Below are 22,209 nucleotides of genomic sequence, written 5' to 3'. Positions count from 1 at the left end.
TGCTTACTGGCTAGACTGCTCTCTCCCCTTTTGATTCCCCCCTCCCCCTCCTGGTCACCTCTATCTCCCTCTTCCCTCTTCTCTTCTCCATATAACTCTGTGAAACTATGTGGATGTCCCTCACTGTGGAGAATCTTTTGACCATTAACCTAGATGTTTTATCATCAGTGCTGTATGGATGGAAAAGTCTTGAGGCTACTGTAAGAATAAGACTGAAAACCAGAGGCAGGAGGCTTAAGTCCAAAACCTGAGAACACCAGATAACTGCTGTCTCCAGGGAACATTAATGGATAAGAGCTCATCCAAAAGGCTCTATACCTACACTGAAACCAAGGACCACTCAAGAGCCAGCAAGTTCCAGAGGAAGGCATACCACTCAAATTCTCTAGCAATGCAGGAACATAGTCCTGAGCTTCAATATACAGGCTGCCCAAAGTCACACCAAAACTGTAGACATCTCAAAACTCACTACTGGACACTTCATTGCACTCCAGAGAGAAGAAATCCAGCTACACCCACCAGAACACCGACACAAGCTTTCCTAACCGGGAAACCTTGACAAGCCACTCGTCTAACCCCACTCACAGGAAGGAACCTCCACAATAAAGAGGAACCACAAACTGCCAGAACACAGAAAGGCCACCACAAACACAGTGATATAAACAAGATAAAAAGTCAGAGAAATACTCAGCAGGTAAAGGAAAATGATAAACGCTCACCAAACTGAACAAAAGATGAGGAGATAGTGAATCTACCTGAAAAAGATTTCAGAATAATGATAGTAAATATGATCCAAAATCTTGAAAACAAAATGGAGTTACAGATAAATAGCCTGGCGACAAGGATTGAGAAGATGCAAGACATGTTTAACAAGGACCTAGAAGAAATAAAAAAGAATCAATCAATAATGAATAATGTAATAAATGAGATCAAAACACTCTGGAGGGAACCAACAGTAGAATAACGGAGGGAGAAGATAGGATAAGTGAGGTAGAACATAGAATGGTAGAAATAAATGAAGCAGAGAGGAAAAAAAGAAAAAAAATAATTAAAAGAAATGAAGACAACCTCAGAGACATCTGGGACAATGTTAAATGACCCAAAATTCAAATCATAGGAGTCCCAGAAGAAGACAAAAGGAAAGGTTAAGAGAAAATACTTGAGGAGATAATAGTTGAAAACTTCCCTAAAATGGGGAAGGAAATAGTCACCCAAGCCCAAGAAATCCAGAGATTCCCAAAGCGGATAAAGCCAAGGCAAAACACCCCAAGACACATATTAATCAAAGATCAAACACAAAGAACAGATATTAAAAGCAGCAAAGGAAAAACAACAAATAACACACAAGGGGATTCCCATAAAGATAACGGCTGATCTTTCAATAGAAACTCTTCAGGCCAATAGGGAATGGCAGGAAATACTTAAAGTGATGAAAGAGAAAAACCTAAAACCCTGAATACTGTACCCAGCAAAGATCTCATTCAAATATGAAGGAGAAATCAAAAGATTTACAGACAAGCAAATGCTCAGAGAATTCAGCACCACTAAACCAGCTCTTCAACAAATGCTAAAGGATCTTCTCTAGACAGGAAACACAGATAGGGTGTATAAACTCGAAACCAAAACACAAAAGTAAATGGCAACAGGATCATACTTATCAATAATTACCTTAAACGTAAATAGGATGAATGCCCCAACCAAAAGACAAAGACTGTCTGAATGGATACAAAAATAAGACACCTATATACGCTCTCTACAAGAGACCCATCTCAAAACAAGGGGAACATACAGACTGAAAGTAAAGGGCTGGAAAAAGATATTTCAGGCAAATGGAGACCAAAAGAAAGCAGGAGTCACAATACTCATATCAGATAAAATAGACTTTAAAATAAAGGCTGTGAAAAGAGACAAAGAAGGACACTACATAATGATCAAAGGATCAACCCAAGAAGATATGACAATTATATATGCACCCAACATAGGAGCACCACAATATGTAAGGCAAATGCTAATAAATATGAAAGGGGACATTAACAATAACAAAATAAGAGTGGGAAACTAATACCCCTACTCACACCTATGGATATGTCAACTAAAGAGAAAATTAACAAGGAAACACGAACTTTAAATGATACAATAGACCAGTTAGACCTGATTGATATCTATTGGATATTTCACCCCAAAACAATGAATTTCACCTTTTACTCAAGTGTACACGGAACCTTCTCCAGGATAGATCACATCTTGGGCCATAAATCTAGCCTTGGTAAATTAAAAAACAAAATTTGAAATCATTCCAAGCGTCTTTTCTGATCATAATGCAGTAAGAATAGATGTCAATTACATGAAAAAAAAATCCAACATATGGAGGTTGAACAACACGCTTCTGAATAACCAACAAATCACAGAAGAAATAAAAAAAAAGATATCAAAATATGCAGAGAAATGAATGAAAATGAAAACACAATAACCCAAAACCTATGGGAGACTGTAAATGCAGTGCTAAGGGGAAGGTTTATAGAAATACAGGCTTACCTCAAGAAGCAAGAAAAAAGTCAAATCAATAACCTAACTGTACATCTAACTCAACTAGAAAAGGTGGAAATGAAGAACCCCAGGCTTAGTAGAAAGAAAGAATTCTTAAAAATTAGGGCAGAAATAAATGCAAAAGAAATGAGAAACCAGAGCGAAAAATCATCAAAGCTAAAAGCTGATACTTTGAGAAGATAAATAAAATCGACAAACCACTAGCCAGACTCATCAGGAAAAAAAAGGGAGAAGAATAAAATCAGCAGAATTGGAAATGAAAATAGAGAAATCACAACAGACAACACAGAAATGCAAAGGCTCATAAGAGACTATCATTAGCAATTATATGCCAAAAAATGGACAACTTGGAAGAAAAGGACAAAATCTTAGAAAATTATAGTTTTCCTAAACTGAACCAGGGAGAAATAGAAAATCTTAACAGACCCATCACAAGCACGGAAAGCAAAGCTGTCATCAGAAATCTTCCAACAAACAAAAAACCCAGGACCAGACGGCTTCACAGCTGAATTCTACCAAAAGTTTAGGGAAAAGCTAACACCTATCCTACTCAAACTCTCCCAGAAAGTGGCAGAGGAAGGTAAACTTCCAAAACCATCACCCTAATACCAAAACCAGACAAAGATGCCACAAAAAAAAGAAAACTATAGGCCAATATCACTGATGAACATAGATGCAAAAATCCTTAACAAAATTCTAACAAACAGAATCTGACAACATATTAAAAAGATCATACATCATGACCAAGTGGGCTTTATCCCAGGAATGCAAGGATTCTTCAACATCCGCAAATCAATCAATGTAATACACCACATTAACAAACTGAAAGATAAAAACCACATGATTATCTCAATAGATGCAGAAAAATCCTTTGACAAAATTCAAAATTCATTTATGATAAAAACCCTCCAGAAAGCAGGAATAGAAGGAACATACCTCAACATAATAAAAGCTATATATGACAGACTCACAGCAAACATTATCCTGAATGGTGAATAATTGAAAGCATTTCCCCTGAAATCAGGAACAAGACAAGGGTGCCCATTCTCACCACTACTATTCAACATAGTTTTGAAAGTTTCAGCCACAGCAATCAGAGCAGAAAAAGAAATAAAAGGAATCCAGTTTGGAAAAGAATAAGTAAAACTCTCACTGTTTGCAGACGACATGATCCTCTACATAGAAAATCCTAAAGATTCCTCCAGAAAATTATGAGAGCTAATCAGTGAATATAGTAAAGTTGTAGGATATAAAATTAACACACAGAAATCCCTTGCATTCCTATACACTAACAATGAGAAAACAGAAAGAGAAATTAAACAATTCCATTCACCATTGTAATGAGACAATTAAATGCTTAGGAATATATTCACTTAAGTAAACAAAAGACATATATATATATATATATATATTATATATAATATATATATATATATATAAACACTGATAAAAGAAATCTAAGAAGATACAAATAGATGGAGAAATATACCATGTTCATGGATTAGAAGAATCAATAGAGTGAACATGAGTATACTACCCAAAGCAAACTATAGATTCAATGAGATCCCTATCAAGCTACCAATGGTATTCTTCACAGAACTAGAACAAATAATATCACAATTTGTATGGAAATACAAAAACCTCGAATAGCCAAAGCAATCTTTAGAAAGAAGAATAGAACTGAAGGAATCAACCTGCCTGACGTCAGGCTCTACTACAAAGTCACAGTCATCAAGACAGTATGGTACTAGCACAAAGACAGAAATATAGATCAATGGAACAGAGTAGAAAGCCGAGAGATAAATCCACGTACCTACGGACACCTTATCTTCTACAAAGGAGGCAAGGATATACAATGGAAAAAAGACAACCTCTTTAACAAGTGGTGCTGGGAAAACTGGTCAACCACTTGTAAAAGAATTAAACTAGAACACTTTCTAACACCATACACAAAAATAAACTCCAAATGGATTAAAGATTTAAATGTAAGACCAGAAACTATAAAACTCCTAGAGGAGAAGATAGGCAAAATACTCTCTGACATAAATCACAGCAAGATCCTCTATGACCCACCTCCCAGAATATTGGAAATAAAAGCAAAAATAAACAAATGGGACCTAATTAAACTTAAAAACTTTTGCACAACAAAGGAAACTATAAGCAAGGTGAAAAGACAACCTTCAGAATGGAAGAAAATAATAGCAAATGAAGAAATAGAAAAAGGATTAATATCAAAAATATACAAGCAACACCTGCAGCTCAATTCCAGAAAAATAAATGACCCAATCAAAAAATGGGCCAAAGAACTAAACAGACATTTCTCCAAAGAAGACATACAGATGGCTAACAAACACATGAAAAGATGCTCAACATCACTCATTATCAGAAAAACACAAATCAAAACCACAATGACATGTCATTACGCGCCAGTCAGGATGGCTGCTATCCAAAAGTCTACAAGCAATAAATGCTGGAGAGGGTGTGGAGAAAAGGGAACCCTCTTACACTGTTGGTGGGAATGCAAACTAGTACAGCCGCTATGGAGAACAGTGTGAAGATTCCTTAAAACACTGGAAATAGAACTGCCATATGACCCAGCAATCCCACTCATGGGCATACACACCGAGGAAACCAGATCTGAAAGAGACACGTGTACCCCAATGTTCATCGCAGCACTGTTTATAATATCCAGGACATGGAAGCAACCTAGATGCCCATCAGCAGATGAATGGATAAGGAAGCTGTGGTACATATACACTATAGAATATTACTCAGCCTTTAAAAAGAATTGATTTGAATCAGTTCTAATGAGATGGATGAAACTGGAGCCCATTATACAGAGTGAAGTAAGCCAGAAAGATAAAAACCAATACAGTATACTAACGCATATATATGGAATTTAAAAATATGGTAACAATAACCCCATATGCAAAACAGAAAAAGAGACACAGATGTACAGAATGGACTTTTAGACTCTGTGGGAGAAGGCAAGAGTGGGATGTTCTGAGAGAGTAGCATTGAAACAAGTATTCTATTAAGGGTGAAACAGATCACCAGCCCAGGTTGGATGCATGACACAAGTGCTCAGGGCTGGTGCACTGAGAAGACCCAGAAGGATGGGGTGGGGAGGGAGGCAGGAGGGGGATCAGCATGGGGAACACATGTAAATCCATGGCTGACTCATGTCAATGTATAGCAGAAACCACTACAATGTTGTAAAGTAATTAGCCTCCAACTAATAAAAATAAATGAAAAAAAAACAATAAAATAAAATCATAAGGTAATGAGTTTTTTTTTTCCATTTATTTTTATTAGTTGGATGCTAATTACTTTACAATATTTTAGTGGTTTTTGGCATACATTGACATGAATCAGCCATGGATTTACATGTGTTCCCCATCCTGATCCCCCCTCCCACCTCCCTCCCCATCCCATCCGTCTCAGTATTCCCAGTGTACCAGCCCTGAGCACTTGTCTCATGCATCCAACCTGGGCTGGTGATCTGTTTCACACTTGATAATATACATGTTTCAATGCTATTCCCTCAGATCATCCCACCCTCGCCTTCTCCCACAGAGTTCAAAAGTCTCTTCTATACATCTGTGTCTCTTTTTCTGTCCTGCATATTGGGTTATCGTTACCATCTTTTTTTTTTTTTGTAATTTTATTTATTTATTTATTTTCCTTTTTTTTTAATTAGTTGGAGGCTAATTACTTTACAATATTGTAGTGGTTTTTGTCATACACTGACATGAATCAGCCATGGATTTACATGTATTCCCCATCCCAATCCCCCCTCCCACCTCCCTCTCTACCAGATCCTTCTGGGTTTTCCCAGTGCACCAGGCCCGAGCACTTGTCTCATGCATCATTATACAGAGTAAAGTAAGCCAGAAAGATAAAACCATTACAGTATAGTAACACATATATATGGAATTTAGAAAGATGGTAATGATAACCCTATATGCAAAACAGAAAAAGAGACACAGATGTACAGAACAGACTTTTGGACTCTGTGGGAAAAGGCGAGGGTGGGATGTTTTGAGAGATCAGCATCATTACCATCTTTTAAAAATTCCATATATATGCGTTAGAATGGCTGCTATCCAAAAGTCTACAAGCAATAAATGCTGGAGAGGGTGTGGAGAAAAGGGAACCCTCTTACACTGTTGGTGGGAATGCAAACTAGTACAGCCACTATGGAGAACAGTTTGGGGATTCCTTAAAAACACTGAAAATAGAACTGCCATATGACCCAGCAATCCCACTTTTGGGCATACACACCAAGGAAACCAGATCTGAAAGAGACACATGTACCCCAATGTTCATCGCAGCACTGTTTATAATAGCCAAGACATGGAAGCAACCTAGATGCCCATCAGCAGACAAATGGATAAGAAAGCTGTGGTACATATACACAATGGAATATTACTCAAACATTAAAAAGAATACATTTGAATCGGTTCTAATGAGATGGATGAAACTGGAGCCTATTATACAGAGTGAAGTTAGCCAGAAAGATAAAAACCAATACAGTATGCTAACGCATATATATATAATGAGTATTTTAATTAGTGCAATTTATATTCCTCACAATTTATGCTTAATTTTAATATTGTTTAAAATCCAAACAAAATAAAGAGCACTTATTGTTACATAGCATTTTAATAGTAACACCAGACATTAAAGTCCTTTCATATACTTTACTTTCCATAAGAATTCTGTAGAGATAACTGCCATTCTTTTTCTTTTTCAAACTTGAGTAATATTAAATTTATTTCAACAAATCATTTCCTGAATCAGGATCAAACACCTTAAAGCCAAGAACATATTTATGGAAATAATATGAGTTGCCGTTTGTCTAGAGTTTAAAATGAGGTCATAATTTACTTTTTGTCTTTTGGCACAAATATGGATATTTAGGTTGAGTAAGAAGTTAAATATGTAACATTGGTTACAAGAATTGATTTTACAAATAAACACACCATATTATGTGGGATTGCTGAATACATGCTGGAAGTATAATAGTTCAGTGTTACAGAATCCATGATTTATGTTTTTAATTTTATTGCTATGCAATTTAACTTCCACGATTTTCTGTTCATCTGGATGGTGAAATTACAAGATTTCATCACCCAAAACTGCATTTGATGTTGAGATAATTTCCCCTTCTGAAATGTGTAAGAGCTGAGAACTCTGTAATAACCAAATAGGTTGTACATGGTATATATTCACAGACAATTCTCCATTCATCTCTTGTATTTAGGCACATCTTCTGAGCAGAGGCAATGACTTCCTTTGTTCTGCATTATCTTTTCAAGGATGCAGACAACCTTGAAAAATGAGATCACGTCTCTCTAAAGCAAAGGGAAGATTTGCTTACTGCCCAGGATGAAAGATCCAGGTCCCTAACCTGGCCCCTTGTGTCACCCTTTAAGAATTGAGGTTCAGGGAACAGGTACAAGAAACTACTAATACTCTGGCTACTGCTTTTGCTGTGACCTAGAACTCCCATGTTTTCTGCTACCATCCTTAAAACCATGGCAGGTTTACTTGTTAGTTTGTAAATAGAGTAAATATATCAGGTCTTTCACCATCCTTGACAGCAGTTCCTATTGTTAAACATGCTCTAGTTCTTGATGGTCCTAGTCCAAATAACATTAGTAGCAATTAAATTGCACTGAAAACTCATTGATGAGCCTTCAGAACTACCTGTCCCAGGCCTCTTTTGTTTTAGCAACCTTAGCTTGCTAGCTGGTTAGTTTTGTGGACCATTTGATCCTGGTCTTATTTAACTAATTAGATAATACATGGCAGTTGTTCTCAGCTGGATGGTTTGGATCATGCTTTATTCAGTCTGGGAGTACATTCATAGTGTTCTCTGGAATGTATATCTGGGGCATACTGCTCAGCTAAGGCTTCAGACTAATTCTTTTTACTATGGGAAATGCATTTGTTGTTTGGGTAAGATAAATAATTCTGAGTTGCCATGCTCCCTTGAAGGTGTTTAGTTTCCTTTGTAATGAAATATTAATCATCTCACTCACTATGGAGGGAAAAAAAAATCAATACTACAGCTAAATTAGTCTGAAATGGTAGTATTTGGTTTTGTATTTTCTGAAATCACAACCTCTTAGGTGTAAGGATTATGCTGTTAGCTGAACCACTGTTAGCTGGATGTCGTTAGCAGTTATTTCCCTAGAAGGGTCTAGAGAAGGTGACGAGGGACATGGAGATTTTTACATATGTGAAATATAAACAACTTTTAGGTTGCTAAACTACATTTAGTAATATACATTTCTTTGTGGATGTTTTTGCAAATTTGGTAAAAAAGCAAAAATCATGCAATCATCATATGTTTTTGTAAGGCCACTTAAAATCCTTTCCCTTAAATAGATTGTAACTAAGGGTTTGCTTTAAATTGAATGGCTGAATTTGTTTTCAGTATGAAAAACTATAAAGCCATGCCAAGTTGTCTCATTATATGAGAGTAATAAAGCATGCTATTTAGTTAGATAAAGTTTTAATTGTTTGGAAAGCTGACTCTGTGATCTAAAATCTGACAATTATTTGTGAAAATTGCCCTGTTAAATAATGTATACAAACATTTTCTATCTCTTGTTATTACACATTTGATAAGATAGTAATTTTAAGAGTAAATTGAATTTAAGAAAGTTGAACTGGGATATTTTGAGCCATTTCCATGAATTTGATCAACATGTGTAAAAATGATTTTTTTTTCCTGCATGCTGTGCTCTGCTTCATGGTGGGTGTTAGGTTGAGATTCTCCACTACTTTGAATGATGCCATTAGCAATAGGTCACACTTGAAACATCCCTTATGTTTTGTTTCCCTTCCTTATGTTGCTACAATAATATGACTGTTGACTTTGAAAAAGTAATTGTCTTAAATATTTTTTAATTGTATTGAGGGAGAATTTGTTCCTAGCAAAGAGATGTCTTTGGGTTGAAATTTCAGTAGATCATATGCAAAATCAGCTTCCTCTCACTTTTAAAAAGTAAAGTGGAGAAAACATTTTCTTTCAGCCTAGAGTTAATAGAAATTGAATTTCTGAGAATATGCATGTGTCTTTGTGTGAGTATTATTGTTTTTCTTCATAAAATGATCTGGGAGACTTTCAGAGATTGAGTCAATGACTTTCCTGCACATTGTTTAACAGTAGTTTTGGTCTCCCCTGTTTCACAGAAACAAATATTGGGGGATTTTTACAGTGAACACTGGCTGAGTGTTGTGAGTATAGGTTTTGTGATTCAAATTGACTTAACTTTGGAATTTTTTCTACTGTTTCATATTTACCAATTAGGAGCATTGAATAGATGCCAGAAAAGGTAGCCAAGTTAAGAAAAAACAGTTTTACAATACAGCACAGTGCTTTTAATGGAAGCTGAGTAAGGCTTGATAGACAGGGAAGCCTGGCATGCTGGACTCCATGGGGTCACAAACAGCCAAACAGGATTGCACAACTGAACTGAATAAACAGTTACATTTTTCTGAAGTTTCTCACAGAAATTTACAGTCTCCGTTCAGTTCAGTTCAGTTCAGTTGCTCAGTCATGCCTGACTCTTTGCAACCCCAAGGACTGCAGCACACCAGGCTTCCCTGTCCATCACCAACTACAGGAGCTTGCTCAAACTCATGTCTATTGAGTTGGTAATGCCATCCAACCATCTCATTCTCTGTCACCCCCTTCTCCTCCTGCCTTCAATCTTCCTAGCATCAGGGTCTTTTCCAATGAGTCAGTTCTTTGCATCAGGTGGCCAAAGTATTGGAGTTTCAGTTTCAGCACCAGTCCTTCCAGTGAATATGTAGGACTGATTTCCTTTAGGATGGACTGTTTGGATCTCCTTGCAGTCCAAGGGACTCTCAAGAGTCTTTTCCAACACTACAGTTCAAAAGCATCAGTTCTTCAGCACTTACCTTTCATTATAGTCCAACTCTCACATCCATACATGACTACTGGAAAAAACATAGGTTTGACTAGATGTTCCTTTGTTGGTAAAGTAATGTCTCTGCTTTTTAATATGCTGTCGAGGTTGGCCATAGCTTTTCTTCCAAGGACATCTGGAAATGATGGTTTACATACTGTTGAAACCTGGCTTGGAGAATTTTGAGCATTACTTTGCTAGCATGTGAGATGAGTGCAATTGTGCAGTAGTTTGAACATTCCTTGACATTGCCTTTCTTTGTGATTGGAATGAAAACTGACCTTTTCCTGTCCTGAGGCCACTGCTGAGTTTTTCAAATTTGCTGGCATATTGAGTGCAACACTTTAACAAGATCATCTTTTAGGATTTGAAATAAGTAGTTGATAAAGAATAGCTCAGTTGGTAAAGAATCCATCTCCAGTGTAGGAGACCCCAGTTCAATTCCTGGGTTCAGGAAGATCCACTAGAGAAAGAATAGGCTATCCACTCCAGTATTCTGGCCTGAAGAATTCCATTGGCTGAATAGTCCATGGGGTTGCAAAGAGTTGGACATGACTGAATGACTTTCACAGTCTCTGAGTAGTCCCTAAAACCTTTCCTGGATGTGCTAAATAGCCCATCTTGCTTCGTAGAGACCCTTCATAAAGTGAGTGAAAAAAGATCACTAGACTTTATGAATGTTCAAGCATCAGTCCAACACTTTATAAACCACTAACCTTATCATGTCTGCCTAGTGACTACACTGCTTGATTTAAATACATCTTTATCATCTTCATATATGTATATTTTCTACTGATAGCAATTTATCAAAAGGTTTCACTGAATTGTGTAGATACAATTTTCTTATGTTTGATCCCAGAGTCTGGCTCCTTATCTGCATGCCCTCACTAGCATACTACTCCAGAAAGACTGTCCTATATTGTGATTGATGTACTGTGGTGTAATTCATTGTTTTTATGAATGCAGGGGTTCTCTCTCAATTATATATAGTTAAAGTTCCTTATATATATTTAAAGTACCTACATTTCTTTGAGAGCTTATTTACATTTATTCATTTGGCACATATTTATAGAACACCCGCTATGGGTCAGATATAATTAAAGAAAGTACATAGAATGATGGACAAGATACATAAAATTTCAACCTTGAGAGACAATTTACAATATAGCAGTCAGTGTTAGGTGCACATTGCTTCTATTGTGTGTAATTTTCTGTGCAATAGTTCTGGGAGGTGAGTATTATTACTCTCAACTAATAAATGAGGGATTTAAGAGCCAGAGGTGAATCAACTCACTCCATCACACAGATAATAAGTGGAGGATCTGAGATTCAAATCCAAGTCATTTGGGTTATGTATTAATTTTCTATGTTGTTTAACAAATTACTGTGAATATAATTACTTAATACATTTATTACATCACAGTGCCTAAAGGTCAGGACTCCTGGTATACCTTAAATAGATCCTAAAAGGCTACATCAACGTATCAACCAGGAAAGGTTTCTCATCTGGATACTCCACTGTAAAAGAATCCATCTTCAAACAAATGTGGTTGCTGTTGCTCAGTCACTCATTCGGTCTGACTTTGCAAATCTGTGGAATACAGCACTCTAGGCCTCCCTGTCCTTAACCATCTTCTGGAGTTTGCTCAAACTCATGTCCACTGAGTGGTGATGCCATCCAACCATCTTATCCTCTATTGTCCCTTTCTCCTCCTGCTTTCAATCTTTCCCAGCAGCAGGGTCTTTTTCAATGAGTCTGCTCATCGCATCAGGTGGCCCAAGTATTGGAGATTCAGCTTCAGCATCAGTACCTTCAATGAATATTCAGGACTGATTTCCTTTAGAATTGACACGTTTGATCTCCTTGCTGTTCAAGGGACTCTGAAGAGACTTTTCCAGCACCATATTTCGAAGGTATCAATTCTGTGGTGCTGAGCCTTTTTTATTGTCCAGCTCTCACATCTATACATGACTACTGGAAAAACCATAGCTTTGACTATACAAACCATTGTAGGCAAAGTAATGTCTCTGCTTTTTAATATGCTGTTTAGGTTTGTCATAGCTTTTCTTCCAAGGAGCAAGCGTCTTTTATTTTCATGGTTGCAGTCACTGTCCATAGTGATTTTGGAGCCCCCCCAAATAAAGTCTTTTACTGTTTCCATTGTTTCCCCTTCTATTTGCCATGAGGTGATGGGAGCATATGCCATGATCTTAGTTTTTTGCCTGTTGAATTTTAAGCCAGCTTTTTCATTCTCCTATTTCACCTTCATCAAGAGCCTCTTTAGTTGCTCTTTGCTTTCTGCCATACGGGTGGTTTCATCTGCATATCTGAGGTTTTGACATTTCTTTCGGCAATCTTAATTGTAGCGTGTGCTTCATCCAACCTGGCATTTCACATGATGGGCTCTGCATGTAAGTTAAATAAGCAGGGTGACAATATACAGCCTTGACCTACTCCTTTCCCTATTTGGAACCAGTCCATTGTTCCATGTCCAGTTTTAACTGTTGCTTTTTGACCTGCATACAGGTTTCAAAGGAGGCAGGTAAGGTGGTCTGTTATTCCCATCTCTTTAAAATTTTTCCACAGTTTGTTGTGATCTACAAAGTCAAAGGTTTTAGTGTAGTCAATGAAGCAGAAGTAGATGTTTTTCTGGAATTCTCTAGCTTTTTCTATGATCCATTGGATGTTTGCAATTTGATCCCTGGTTCCTATTCCTTTTCTAAATCCAGCTTGTACATCTGGAAAGTCTCAGTTCACATACTGTTGAAGCCTAGCTTGGAGAATTTTGAGCATTCCTTTGCTGGCATGTGAAGAGTGCTATTGTGCAGTAGTTTGAACATTCTTTGGCATTTCACTTCTTTGGGATTGGAATGAAAACTGACCTTTTCCTGTCCTGTGGCCACTGCTGAATTTTCCAAATTTGCTGACATATTGAGTGTAGCACTTTCACAGCATCATCTTTTAGGATCTGAAATAGCTCAACTGGAGTTCCATCACCTCCACTAGCTTTGCTCATAGTGATGCTTCCTAAGGCCCTCTTGACTTTGCATCCCAGGATGTCTGGCTCTAGGTGAGTGATCCCACCATCGTGGTTATCTGGGTCATGAAGATCTTTTTTGTACAGTTCTTCTGTGTATTCTTGCCACCTCTTCTTAGTATCTTCTGCTTCTGTTAGATCCATACCATTTCTGTCCTTTATTGTGCCCGTGTTTGCATGAATTTTTCCCTTGGTATCTCTAATTTTCTTGAAGAGATCTCTAGTCTTTTCTATTCTATTGTTTTCCTCTATTTCTTTGCATTGTCTACTCATAAAGGCTTTCTTATCTCTCCTTGCTATTATCTGGAAGTCTGCAATCAGATGGGTATGTCTTTCCTTTTCTCCTTTGCCTTTTAGTGCTCTTCTTTCCTTAGCAATTTGCAAAGCCTCCTCAGACAGCCACTTTGCCTTTTCTCATTTCTTTTTCTTTGGGATGGGTTTGATCACCACCTCCTGTACAGTTTTCCTAACTTCCATCCATATTTCTTCAGGCACTTTGTTAATCAGATCTAATCCTTTGAATCTACTTGTCACTTCCACTATGTAATCATAAGGGATTTGATTTAAATCATGCCTGAATGGCCTAGTGGTTTTCCCTATGTTCTTCAATTTAAGTCTGTGTTGGCAAAATTTATTTCCTTGAAGCTGTAGTACTCATGACAGCTTCTTCGTAGCCAACAAAGGATGAACTCTTCCGAATCAGCTAGAAAAATAAAGCCCTGTGTAGAAGTGTTATAACATCAACACTAGAGTGGTGTCCTGTCACCTTTGGCATATTCTATTGACTGGAAGCAAGTAACTGTCCCTGCCCATACTATACAGGAAGGAATTCTGTAAAGAAGTAAATGCCAGGAGGTGAGGATCATGGGGGCCATAAGTTCCATAGTCAATGGTCTTTCTGCTGTGTTGTGTTGATTCTACTATGAGTTCAGTACACGTGAATTGATTTTTTTGAAATATTAAAAAAAAATTGTAAAGCTGTGGAACACCACTGGAAAAGTTTAGCAGGGGGAATTCTCACAATCTCATAATTCCAGCACAGTTTAGTCACATGAGCAGGGAGATACACACTCACTCCTGCTCTAAGTGGTCATAATAATTGTGTTTGGATTACTGTCTAGTTTTTAAACTATGTATATAGTTCTCCTTTTCACAGTTGGAATCATAGTAAAAACATAATTCTCTAGACTTCTTTTACTCTTTACATCATAGCTATTTTTCTTTGCTGCTACATAATTGCTGGTGGTCAGTTTGATGTGTTCATAGCAGTCTTTCAAGTGATTACACCACTGATTGCTTAACCGGGTATGAATGATTGGATATACTGGCAACTTTCAATTCTCCACCATTAAGAACAAACAAATAAATTACAACAACAAAAACACATCAAAACAATGCATAATCTCTTCAGGCACACAATTCTACTGTCTTTTGGATTATTTACTTAAAATAAGAATCTAGAAATGAAATTTCTGAATCAAAGAACATGAATGCTTATATCTGTTGACACACACTCTCAAAATGATTTTGGTTTTATTTGGCCTTGACTGAATTAACAGCTTTCAAAATTACAAAGGTATATTAATAATGCTAGTTAGAACTGTATGATTATTACTGCCCTTCATGGGGTTTTGGTAGTGAGAAGTAAGGGAAATTGTCTTCTCTTTATGTTCTATTCTGTGATTTAAATAAGGATAAGGATTCCCTCAGGACTCATACTATCAAATGATGTCTTATATATGGGTAGTTTTCTTAGTCATAGTGTAGGACAGTGCCTTCCCTACAATAGGGCAGACAGCATTCTCTTGGGTATTTCTTTCTGTAGGCAGTTGGACTAATTTATTTTTTTAGGTGCAATACCCTGTTATCTAATTCAGCTGTACATTTCACAGTAACCTTTTCCTGCAGTAGAAAAGGAAAAAAGAAAAAGACAGAAATGGTGCAATACATGGTTGACTGGCTCATGTTTGTCATTCAGTCAATGCTAATAAAAATAATTAATTGCTTATTAGTTTCCTTGTGATTCAATAACTGATGTTTTGGAGTTGGTGGTTGCAGGGTTTTTTTTTTTTTTTTAAAGTATCTGTTTTGAGCTGGAGAATTTAACTACCATATTTGGTTCTCATATGCCTGCCCTATGACCTTACATCAGTCTGTTGGAGGATTTGTGTATTTTTGCTTATCCTTATATGGCTACTTGGAAAATCTGTCTGGCTGGAATTAGAACCCCTGTAACATTTGCAGGAAGTGTAGCTTTAGGAGAAAGCTGTGGTTTATGTAATTAGGTTTTCTCACTGCCAGAATTTGTTTCATAGAAAGGTGGTGAGTTGGAGAACAATCTTTGCTGACTATAAAATCACCAGCATTTTATATATCTTCATTGTATATCTCTTCATATACCAAATTCCTTTCCTTCTGTTATGACAGAGTTGTCTTAAAAAGGAATGAAATCTGTATAGTAACTCACTGTACTGAGTTAATAATGATATTGATTAAGGCAGGGAAGTGCGAACTGTAATAAATCAGTCTGTGTACTTTTAAATACTTAGTACAAACTTAATCTGAAATTTTATGGAACATAAAACCCACCTATATTAGACTAGTACTTGTCACAAACATTTAGCTTTGATATTTGATTGTGTTGTAACAATGTGATTTGTTTCAAGGAAGGCTTTTTCTCTAAGGCCCGCCTAAAGCTGCCAGACAGAGAAGGCAATGGCACCCCACTCCAGTACTCTTGCTGGAAAATCCCATGGACGGCAGAACCTGGTTTGCTGCCATCCATGAGGTCGCTAAGAGACGGACACGACTGAGCGACTTCACTTTCATTTTTCACTTTCATGCATTGGAGAAGGAAATGGCAACCCACTCCAGTATTCTTGCCTGGAGAATCCCAGGGACGGGGGAGCCTGGTGGGCTGCCGTCTATGGGTTCGCACAGAGTCGGATACAACTGAAGTGACTTAGCAGTAGCAAAGCTGCCAGAACAACCTAAAGTACCTGTTAACCTATTTTCCCTTCAGCACTCATTTCCTATAGGCACCTTTGGTCACAAGACACTGACTGATACTTTTGTGGAAACACCTTGTACTGTTCTCAACTTCATATTTTATTTGTATGGACATTTTTAAATTAAAATAATCTTCTCTTGGTATAGGCTATGGAATTGATATGAATCATTGATTCTTCACTATAACTTTTTCTTACCAAGTCTTAAAGTTCCAGGAGGCTTTTATTGCTTGTGGCATGTTTCTTTGTTTCACTATCACAGAACTTCAGAATGGGGAAGGACTGAAGGGGTCATCTAGAAAAATCTACCCTGTATATGAACCCTTAAAATAATCAACAGATTTTCTTGCTCTTACTTTGAAATTAAGAAGGATAGAAAAGAATTATGAGCCATTTCTGTCCTCATGGGGATGTCGTTAAGTAGATAGACAGCCTAATTAGCATGAGATAACAAGTGTGGTAAAGCATTATTTTGTTATTCATTATGCTTAGTGTTTAACCTGTGCCTTTTACTTTGACAGATCTTGGGCAAGTGTCTGTTTAGGAAAAAGTTTCTAATCCATTGAATATTAGTTTCTTCATTTGTTAATCTGAAATGAAAATAATAGCAGCTCATAACTTTTTGTGATAAATAATGTAAGCATATATGGTGCCTGGTCCATAAAAAAATTAGTCAATAATAATTATTGTATTATCATTGAGAGTAAGGTTAAATTTGGTGTAAAGCAGAAAGGGACTTTCTACATATAAAATTTTACAGTCTATTGTTAGCACACCCTAAAGCAAGATCTGTGTCCCTTTATTCCCCTTTATAAGCACACACCTAATTCTCCTATTTCTCTGCAGCAGAAAGGAGGCCAGATTTTGATTAAGGTTTGGCTAGATTCCATGGCTTAAATTGTCTGCCAGTATGGAATTTACAATCTTGTAATTATAGTCCATAAGTTCCTTGAGACTATAAATAATATTTGTATTTTATTTTTACTGGTATTAAGGTAAGAACAATGGCCTTAAGGTTCAGTGGGTACTTAGGAACTGTATTTTTTTTTTTTTTTTGGCACAGAAAGATACATCTTTCTTTATTTATCCAGTACAACTGAAAAATAATTCATATACAACACTGTATAACTTTAAGGTATACAGCATAATGTTTAACTTACAGAATCATGAAGTTATTAATACAATATACAAAAAAGGTATTCATGACCCCAGATAACCAAGATGGTGTGATCACTCACCTAGAGCCAGACATCCTGGAATGTGAAGTCAAGTGTGCCTTAGGAAGCATCACTATGAGCAAAGCTAGTGGCGGTGATGGAATTCCAGTTGCGATCTTTCAAATCCTAAAAGATGATGCTGTGAAAGTGCTGCACTCAATATGCCAGCAAATTTGGAAAACTCAGCAGTGTCCACAGCACAGGAAAAGGTCAGTTTTCATTCCAACTCTCAAAAAAGGCAATGCCAAAGAATGTTCAAACTACTGCACAATTGCACACATCTCAAACACTAACAAAGTAATGCTCAAAATTCTCCAAGCCAGGCTTCAACAGTACATGAACCATGAACTTCCAGATGTTCAAGCCAGATTTAGAAAATTTAGAGGAACCAGAGATCAGATTTCCAATATCCATTGGATCAGCAAAAAAGGAAGAGAGTTCGAGAGAAACATCTATTTCTGCTTTATTGACTATGCCAAAGCATTTTACTGTGTGGATCACAACAAACTGGAAAAATCTTAGAGATGGGAATACCGGATCACCTTGCCTGACTCCTGAGAAATTTGTATGCAGGTCAAGAAGCAACAGTTAGAACTGGACATGAAACAACAGACTGGTTCCAAATTGGAAAAGGAGTACATTAAGGCTGTATATTGTCACTCTGCTTATTTAACTTGCATGCAGAGTACATCTTGTGAGATGCCAGGCTGGAAGAAGCACAAGCTGGAATCAAGATTGCTGGGAGAAATATTAATAACCTCAGATATGCAGATGACACCACACCTATGGCAGAAAGTGAAGAACTAAAGAGGCTCTTGATGAAAGTGAAAGAGGAGAGTGAAAAAGTTGGCTTAAAACTCAACATTCAAAAAACTGAGATCATGGCAACTGATCCCATCACTTCATGGCAAATAGATGGGGAAACAATGGAAACAGTGACAGAGTTTTTTTTGTTTTGTTTTGTTTTTTGGGGGGGGAGCTCCAAAATCACTGCAGATGGTGACTGCAGTCATAAAATTAAAGGACACTTGCTCCTTGGAAGAAAAGCTATGGCAAACCTAGACAGCATATTAAAAAGTAAGGACATCACTTTGCCAAAAAAGGTCTATCTAGTCAAATCTATGGTTTTTCCAGTAATCATGTATGGATATGAGAGTTAAACTGTAAACAAAGATGAGCACTGAAGAATTGTTGCCTTTGAACTGTGGTGTTGGAGAAGACTCTTGAGAGTCCCTTGGACTGCAAGGAGACCCAACCAGTCCATCCTAAAGGAAACCAGTCCTGAATATTTATTGGAAGGACTGATGCTGAAGCTGAAACTCCAATATTTTGTCCACCTGATGTGAAGAACTGACTCATTAGAAAAGACCCTGATGCTGTGAAAGACTGAAGATAGGAGGAGAAGGGGGCCACAGAGGATGAAATAATGGATCATTGACTCGATAGGAAGGAGTCTGAGCAAGTTCCAGGAGTTGGTGATGGACAGGGAAGCCTGGCATGCTGAAATTCGTGGGGGGGTCACAAAGAGGCAGACAGGACTGAGTGACTTGTTTGAACTGATTACTACAATAAGTTCAGTGAATATCTGTAATCTCATATGGAATCAAAATTAACAAAATAGGGAATAAAATGATTTCTCTGAGAAAAGAACTCTTCGAATTTAATGTCTTAACAACTTTCATACATAATATATAGCTGTGTTATTCATATTTCTTAGTTGTATTACATTTTATTCTTAGTACTCATTTATCTTACAACTGGAAGTTTCTACTTTTTGACTACCTTTATCCATTTCTTTCTCCTTCCAACCTCTGCCTCTGGTAAATACAGATCTGATCTCATTTTCTGTGTTAGTTTGTTTAGTTTTGAAGTATAATTGACCTATGACACTATGTTAGTTCCTAGTATGCAACACAGTAATTCAGTATTTCTATATGTTTCAAAATGATCACCATGATAAGTCTAGATACCCTCTGTCACCACACAAATATATTACATAGTAACTGACTATATTCCACACACTGTACTTTTCATACCCTTAATTCATTTATTTTGTAACTGAATTTTCCTACCTCTTAATCTCCCACACCTATTTCTCTCCCCTCCCCCAGCTTTCCCTCCTCTCTTCCTGTTTGTTCTCTTTATCTGTGACTTTATTTCTCTTTCATTATGTTCATTTGCTTTTTAGATTGGATATTTAGATGAAATCATATAGGATTTGAGTTTTTCTGTCTGACTTATTTCATTTAGCATAATACTTTCTGGGTTCATTCATGTTGTTACATATGGCAAGAGTTCATTCTTTCTTATGGCTGAGTACTATTCCAGCGTGTATATATGTTACATCATTTTTATCCATTCATCTATTGATGGACACTTAGGTTGCTTTCATCTCCTGACTATTATAAATAATGCTTCAGTGAGTATGGGGGGGTGTATATCTTTTCAAATTAGTGTCGTCATTTTCTTCAGCTAAGCATCCAGGAATGAAGTTGTTGGATTATATGTGCTGTGCTGTGCTTAGTCCCTTAGTTGTGTCCAACTCTTTGTGATTCCATGGAGTCACACCAGGCTCCTCTGTCCATGCAATTCTCCAGGCAAGAATACTGAAGTCGATTGCCATGCCCTCCTCCAGAGGATCTTCCCAACTTAGGGATCAAACCCAGGTCTCCTGCATTGCAGGCAGATTCTTTACTGTCTGAGTTACCAGGGAAGCCATGGTAGTCCTATTGTTAATATTTTAAGAAAAGTCACTGTTATTTTGAGTAGTGAAAGCACCAATTTATATTCCCAAAGTTATTTGCATGAAATTTCCCTTTCTGCACATCCTTGGAAGTACATATTATTTGTGATCTTTTGGATAATAGCCATTCTGACAGGTATGAGGTGTTGGTTTCGATTTCCCTGACGGTTAGTGATGTTGAGCATCTTCTCATATACCTGTCTATGTGTATGTTTCTTCTTTTGAAAAAATGTCTGCTTTTGATTTCCCTGATGACTAGTGATGTTGAGCATCCTTTCATGTGCCTGTCTATGTGTGTGTTTCTACTTGGGAAAAATTGTCTACTCAGGTCATCTGCTGATTTTTTTTTTTTTCATTTATTTTATTAGTTGGAGGCTAATTATTTTACAATATTGTAGTGGGTTTTGTCATACATTGACATGAATCAGCCATGGATTTACATGTATTCCCCATCCGAATTCCCCCTCCCACCTCCCTCTCCACCCGATCCCTCTGGGTCTTCCCAGTGCACCAGGCCCGAGCACTTGTCTCATGCATCCAGCCTGGGCTGGTGATCTGTTTCACCATAGATAATATACATGTTTCAATGCTGTTCTCTTGAAACATCCCACCCTCGCCTTCTGCCACAGAGTCCAAAAGCCTGTTCTGTACATCTGTGTCTCTTTTTCTGTTTTGCATATAGGGTTATCATTACCATCTTTCTAAATTCCATATATATGTGTTAGTATGCTGTAATGTTCTTTATCTTTCTGGCTCACTTCACTCTGTATAATGGGCTCCAGTTTCATCTATCTCATTAGAACTGATTCAAATGAATTCTTTTTAATAGCTGAGTAATATTGCATGGTGTATATATACCACAGCTTCCTTATCCATTCGTCTGCTAATGGGCATCTAGGTTGCTTCCATGGCCTGGCTATTATAAACAGTGCTGCGATGAACATTGGGGAGCACGTGTCTCTTTCAGATCTGGTTTCCTCGGTGTGTATGCCCAGAAGTGGGATTGCTGGGTCATATGGCAGTTCTATTTCCAGTTTTGTAAGAAATCTCCACACTGTTCTCCATAGCGGCTGTACTAGTTTGCATTCCCACCAACAGTGTAAGAGGGTTCCCTTTTCTCCACACCCTCTCCAGCATTTATTGCTTGTAGACTTTTGGATAGCAGCCATCCTGACTGGCGCGTAATGACATGTCATTGTGGTTTTGATTTGCATTTCTCTGATAATGAGTGATGTTGAGCATCTTTCCATGTGTTTGTTAGCCATCTGTATGTCTTCTTTGGAGAAATGTCTGTTTAGTTCTTTGGCCCATTTTTTGATTGGGTCATTTATTTTTCTGGAATTGAGCTGCAGGTGTTGCTTGTATATTTTTGATATTAATCCTTTGTCTATTGCTTCATTTGCTATTATTTTCTTCCATTCTGAAGGTTGTCTTTTCACCTTGCTTATAGTTTCCTTTGTTGTGCAAAAGCTTTTAAGTTTCATTAGGTCCCATTTGTTTATTTTTGCTTTTATTTCCAGTATTCTGGGAGGTGGGTCATAGAGGATCCTGCTGTGATTTATGTCAGAGAGTGTTTTGCCTATGTTCTCCTCTAGGAGTTTTATAGTTTCTGGTCTTACATTTAGATCTTTAATCCATTTTGAGTTTATTTTTGTGTATGGTGTTAGAAAGGGTTCTAGTTTCATTCTTTTACAAGTGGTTGATCAGTTT

The 22,209-nt window shown here is 37.2% G+C and overlaps 1 protein-coding gene and 1 long non-coding RNA gene across 3 annotated transcripts in view; one reads left to right on the top strand and one right to left on the bottom strand.

Moving 5' to 3' along the window:
• SH3BGRL (SH3 domain binding glutamate rich protein like) overlaps positions 1 to 22,209 on the top strand; it is a 111,883-nt gene that overhangs the window by 42,806 nt on the left and 46,868 nt on the right. The window lies entirely within an intron of this gene.
• On the bottom strand, positions 1,783 to 17,860 carry LOC122689539. Its single transcript, XR_006339844.1, has 3 exons — positions 17,722 to 17,860; positions 6,548 to 6,550; positions 1,783 to 1,792 (listed from the first exon to the last, which is right to left on the bottom strand). It is a non-coding gene; the product is annotated as an uncharacterized LOC122689539 (long non-coding RNA).

The sequence above is a fragment of the Cervus elaphus genome, chromosome X, assembly GCF_910594005.1.
Source record: "Cervus elaphus chromosome X, mCerEla1.1, whole genome shotgun sequence".
NCBI classification, from domain to species: Eukaryota; Metazoa; Chordata; class Mammalia; order Artiodactyla; family Cervidae; genus Cervus; species Cervus elaphus.
This window is presented reverse-complemented; position numbering and strand designations above follow the sequence as displayed.